A 6,505-nucleotide genomic window follows, 5' to 3' on the forward strand; every position below is an offset into this window, starting at 1 on the left:
TCGCTCAACAGTTCGCGAGAACCATCCATATTTTTGTGCGCAGTTGTAAATTATTCCTTCTCCTTGCTACATTGTAATTTGTCATTTGAACACAGCACAGTTTATTTTTCTACTTGACTGTTGAAAGACATTTGGGTAGTTCCCTCTTTGGAGATACTACAAATAGCGCTGTAATAGTCTCCCATACGTCTTCTAATAAATATGCATATGCATTTCTTTTCTGCATATATGTATGAATGGAATTGCTGGGCCATAGAGTATGCCAGTTTTGCTCTTTAGGAGACACGGCCAGACAGTTTTCCAAAGCAGTTGTAATAATTTACACTTCTGTCAAATTTGGGCCGGGGGAGAGGGGGCAGCAATCTTTTGCTACTAATCAGTAATCGAAAGCATGAACAAAGTTCCCAAATTATTGTTCTGAGTGAGGTGTTTGTGGGGAGAGAGAGGAGAGGAAGGAGTAAAACGAAAGGGCCTCTGCTGTATTCACTGCAAAGATTTAGTCTTGGGAACTGAAGGAAGAAGGAGCCTGAAATCCATTTATATGAGAGAATTTGGAGGCTCTTGGGAGAGAATTTTTTGCCAGAGAAGAGTCAGATCTCTGACAAGCTTTGTCCGTGGAGGGATTTTGAGGACGGCGTGGCATTTTTTAAAAAGCAGATTTATACCCTGATCCAGCCATGGCATGTGTCCTGGGGAACATGGAAAAGCTAATAAGCATTATCCCTGAATTTTTTATGTCACTCGGGCATATTCAGACAGCTTTGGAAGCTAAGCAGAAAGGCTAGGACTCCAAAGAGATACCAAGATGTTTTCTTCCCTTTGGCATGAGCACTCTGGGTCTTCGGTGCACTTCAGTCTCGGGAGCTTCTTTGTATTTATGACACCAGGTATCATTCATCACTTGGCCCATCCGATCATGGCGGGATATGTCAGTCCTGGACAGAAATAGCCACCTCTGGGTACCAAGACAGCTACACGGGATCCTCCCCAATCCAGCAGGGAGTGAAAAGGGAGCCAGAGCCCCAGGAGAAAAAAATATTAGACATCTCACTATGATATAGCTTAACTTCCTAATTTGTTTCTATGTTGGTTTGCTAGATAACATTTAAACGTAGGAAGTCCAACCTTCCACCTCACGTTTTGTATTCTTTACTCATTAGTTCATCCATCCGTTCATTCACTCATGCACGCACTCACTCCCCCATCCATTCATTCAACAAAGTGCCCTTTTAATACTATGTACCAAGCATATACAAGGCACTGAGAATAACATAGTCATCCAGCAGATTTGATTGCTGTGTCCGTTGAACTTCTAGTTTATCAGGAGTCTGTGTAGTAATACTGGCTGAAAGCCATATTTGGCTACATCTTGTCCCAGTGTCCAGAATGATCTGCCTGCATTGAGCACTCAAACAAAATAATGTTTGAGATTGGACATTTGTTTGATAAATGTGGAATCGGAGCCAGAAAATGAATGCGTTAAAGGAAAACAGAGACAGCTGTGCGTTGGCTCCTTTTGTAATAAAGAAAATTATTTGTGAGGATGTGGTCCAGTCATTGTCCCGAAATGAGCACATGTTATTTCACTTCCCCTGATTATGTCCTTGTGTAAAAAGGCATCAGTAACTTCTGTAGTTTACCTTATGTGGTTACCTTGAGCATCAGCAGATGTAATTAACTCAAAGCATCTTGACAGCACAATTTGGTTCAATGTAGGATATCATTCCCATCATTGTCATCAGTGTAAGATGACAAATATTACCCAATAAAATGATAAATGTAACACCCTCAACACGCACAACCTGTTCACCAATATGGTAAACAGGAACTTACGTTTTTGTAAAGTTTATTTGTTTATTTTGAGAGTAAGAGAGAGAGCAAGCAGGGGAGGGGCAGAGAGAAGGAGAGACAGAATCCCAAGCAGGTTCCGCACTGTCAGCACAGAGCCTGATGTGGGGCTTGAACTCACGTACTGTGAGATCATGACCTGAGGTGAGATGAAGAGTAGGACGCTTCACTGACTGAGCCCCCCAAGTGCCCCCAGAGGCTTACTTTTTAAGTTGTTTCACTTTTATACCTTCTAGACTGTTAAACCCCCTGAGAATCACACAAGATGGATAGTTGACAAAAGTTTGAATTTCCAGGATCTCTTTCTTCCATTTCATTTTACATATGTGTCAAGTTAAGTCTAAATGGGTTCAGTCATCCACTAAGGGCCCCACAGTAAAACAAATAGGAGAGCTGAAACTGATTAAGTGTCAAGCATAAATTTTTTAACCTATTATTATTCAAGTATAATTAACGTACATTGTTATATTAGTTTCAGGCATACAACATAATGATTCAACAATTCTACACATTTCTCACTGTTCATCAAGATAAGTGTAACTCTTAATAGCTTTTATCTATTTTACCCCTTCCCCAACCCACCTCCCTTCTGGCAACACCACTTTGTTTTCTGTATTTAAGAGCCCAGTTTTTATGGTCTCCTTTTTCTTTGTTCATTTGTTTTGTTTCTTAAATTCCATACGTGAGTGAAATCATATGGCATTTGTCTTTCTCTGACTGACTTATTTCACTTAGCCTTATACTCTCTAGGCCCATCCATGCTGTTGCAAATGGCAAGATTTTGTTCTTTTTTATGGCCGAATAATATTCCATTTTATATATACACCACATCTTCTTTATCCATTCATCTATCGATGGACACTGGGGTCGCTTCCAATTCTTGCCTGTTTAAACAATGATGCAATACACCTAGGGATGCATATATCTTTTCAAATTTGTGTTTTTGTTTCCTTTGGGTAAATACCCACTAATGGAATTACTGAATCATACAGTAATTCTTTTAAAGCTTTTTTGAGGAACCTCCATACTATTTTCTGCAGTAGCTGCACCAATTTGCATTCCCACCAACAGTGCACGAGGGTTTCTTTTTCTCCACATCCTCTCCAACACCTATTTCTTGTGTTTCTGATTTTAGCCATTCTGACATGTGTAAAGTGATATCTCATTGTGGTTTTAATTTGCATTTTCCTGATGATTTCTTTGCTAAAATAAAGCTAGCAGCTTAAAGATGGTAGCAAAATCATGGCTATGTTTATGAACAGATAATGAGTAAGTTAAAAGCTTGAAAGAATTCTGAAGATGTGTTAAATATATAGTAGTTTAGTAGCCTATAATATATGTTAAAGGTAGAATAAATGCAATGTATGATGGAAAACATTAAGAGTCTACTGAGAGATGGGGCACCTGGTGGCTCAGTCGATTGAGCGTCTGACTCTCGATTTAGGCTCGGGTCATGATCCCAGGGTTTTGGGATCGAGCCCCATGTTGGGCTCGGCACTGAGTGTGGAGCCTGCTTACGATTCTCTCACTCTCTCCTTCTGCCCCTCTCCCCCTGCTGGTGAGCTCTTGTTCTTAAAAAATAAAAGTCTACTGAGAGATAGGGATGGAAAGACTAAGTCATCATCATTACAAATAGCTGCATGCTATGTCGTTTTCCTAAGTCAACCATCCCTGAGTGAGTATCGTTCCATTCTGGCCTTGCCAGAAAACGGAGATAATCCGGCAAATGCAGATAACACTCACGGCCATTCAGCAGACTTACTGGATGGCTACAGCTGTGGCCAGGCACACTTTACCCCGCGTCTCTCTGATAGAATAAGCATGTGCCTTTAGCCTGGGGCCCCTTCTGTCTATGGTCGTCTTTGCTTGAACTTGGACTCTGGTCTCATAACCGCACTATCAGTGGGGAACACAATTACAGTAGCGAGAGACAGAGACAGAGAGACAGAGACAGAGACAGGACCATTGCCTAAGCCAAGATTCAGGCAGTGTGATTCACAGATCCCCTGTCCTAAGGATGTGAGCCTACCCCACCTCTTTCCCTTTGTTTCTCATTGTGCTATGTCAGTTGTGTTAACAAACCCTGTGATTGGCACATCTTATTTTGGCCCATGAGCCCTTCTGTTCTGTGGCCTCTGGGAGAGCCCACAGAGAGGATGCTGCTGAGTCAGGGCCCTACCCCACAAGACAATATCCAAATGACCTCCCTTCAAATTTCATGGACCAAATGGTACCAGTGTCACAAAGCGAGCAATTCAGTCAAACTGCCATCAGCTGAACAAAGCCCCTGACCTGAAATCTATAACGATAACAGGACATGAAAACCTTGAACTCAAGTGTCAGGTGGCCTCTTGCCTCATTAATTCACCCAGAACTTCTCCCCAAAATGCTCACTTGTTTGCAGATCATCAAATCACCACTGGCACGCTCCGGTGTTTCAGTAAACAGAAGAATACCATTTTTTATGTTCACAGCACGTTAACTTTTGCAAAGGATTTTAGGATATTTGCTATGTTTCACCTTCCATTTCTGTGAGGTTGCAGGTCATGGAAATGGAAGCCAACGGGATGTTTTCCCTCTTGAGTAAGAAGGTAACAAAAGTTGATGAAGAAAAATAATACAATAATGTGTCATGTTCTTTTGAGCTTGCTCAACAATGTGGGAGCTTATGGGTTCGTTGTCAGAGAGAGTCAAACTGCAGCTGAGAGTTTCCATTTTTTCTTGTTTATCTGATCCTGATGTTCTCACTAGGATTTAATAGCTGATGAAATTCTGGATGTTTTTTAAGAAGTTGTTTATTAGGAAAACTTTCCAACTTAGAGAATATGTATAATGAACACATATCGCCAAAATCTAGTTAATAATGAATACGTTGCCATATTTCTTCATCTCTTTTTGATGGAAGCATTTAAAAACAAATTAGAGACTTCATGATATTTCATTCCAAAAGGCTTGTTTACATCTCTAAAGATGACATACTCCTACATAACCACAATATCATTATCACACTTAACGAGATTAACTATTTTCTTTTTCTTTTTCAATTCTTATTTAAATTTTTTTTTTAACATTTATTCATTTTTGAGAGAGAGATGGACTGCGAGTGGGGAAGGGGGAGAGAGAGAGGGAGACACAGAATCTGAAGCAGGCTCCAGCCTCCGAGCTGTCAGCACAGAGCCCGAGGTGGGGCTTGAACTCACAAGCGGTCATGATCTGATCATAACCCGAGCTGAAGTCAGACGCTTAACCTACTGAGCCACCCAGGTGCCCCCTTTTATTTTCTAATATCATCTACTACCTGGTCTCGGTCACATTTTTTTTTTTCCAGTTGTCCCCAAAATGTCTCCTACAGCTGGTTTGTTTCAACAAGGATTACACATTCTGTTATTTGTGAGATCTCTGAAATCTTTTAATCTACAACAGCTGTCCCCCTCTTTCTTTCCATGACAATGACTTGTTAAAAAAAATACCAGGCCACTTATCCTTAGGATGTCCCACCTTCTGGAAGATTCTGTTTCTTCATGATGATTTGATTAATTTGTTCTCCTCTCCTCTATACTTTATACAAACTAGAAATAAAATCTATAGGTCTGATTATTTTCGAGTTGAATATTTTGTTGCAAGAATTTACCATGTGTGTGCTGTAAGCTTTTTATTGTGTCACATCAGGAGGTGCATAGGCCTGCTTCTAACCTTTATGTTTCCCAAGTTAATTGTTGGTTCTTGAAATATTCATTTCCTGTGCTTTGGTCCCAGGCTGAAGAAAATGGCCATCAGCGAAATCGATCAGTATTTTGGTAGGGCTCAAAACTGTTTCTGTCATTACCTGAACTAACCCGTTAGTGGATATTAACCGTCTCCTATAATCACAGGTGCTCCATATTGCCCTCTATTTTGGAACAAATGCACCTTTCCCGTGGTCTTATACAAGGAAACATTTCTCAATTCAAATAAAATGTAATTGTTGGGGGAATAATTAGAGGCAAAGCTTTCATGGAAGGAAATTCCTTCTGTAAAACGGTAAGCATATTCATGAAAGCACATGGCTTCCCCCTCCCCCCACCGGCTGCCGAGGTCTGCTTTTATATACTGACTTTATCTAAGGTAGGGGTTTTTGTTTTTGTGAAGTTTAGGGCTCCTGAGAAATATCCCTTAAATTGCCTGCCCTTGACTGCTAAAGTTACTTAATAGATTCACTGGGAAGAGTTTTCCATTTATTACTTCTGGCGTTTTATTGAAAAATGTCTTTTACCAACAAATGTGATTGCTCTGCCAGCAAAGCCAAAACTCAGAAGAAATAATGTTCTTCCTCTGCTCATACTCCCCAGTTTATTCTGGCTCTCTGAATTAGTTTCTGCTGTCTCTGGATTACACACAAAGTCTGGAGTTGGATTTCAGGTGGAGGTCAGTATTTTTTTTTTTAAGTTTATTTATTTTGAGAAAGAGAGAGTGTAAGCAGAGGAGGTGCAGAGAGAGAGAGAGAGGGAGAGAGAGAATCCCAGGTAGGCTTTGCACTGTCAGCGACGCAATCTCACGAACCATGGGATTGTGACCTGAGCTGAAACCAAGAATTAGGTGCTCAACCGACTGGGCCACCCAGTCACCCCTGGAGGTCAGAATTTTAAAGATATATAAGTTTGGAATGGTGAGGCATCAT

At 40.7% G+C, this 6,505-nt stretch overlaps 1 long non-coding RNA gene across 1 annotated transcript in view; it reads left to right on the forward strand.

Annotated features, from left to right (window-relative positions):
* LOC144235125 (uncharacterized) overlaps nt 1-6,505 on the forward strand; it is a 146,360-nt gene that overhangs the window by 31,399 nt on the left and 108,456 nt on the right. The gene's annotated exons all lie outside the window — the stretch shown is intronic.

The sequence above is a fragment of the Crocuta crocuta genome, unplaced genomic scaffold (genome assembly GCF_008692635.1).
Source record: "Crocuta crocuta isolate KB4526 unplaced genomic scaffold, BGI_CrCroc_1.0 scaffold467, whole genome shotgun sequence".
Lineage (NCBI taxonomy): Eukaryota > Metazoa > Chordata > Mammalia > Carnivora > Hyaenidae > Crocuta > Crocuta crocuta.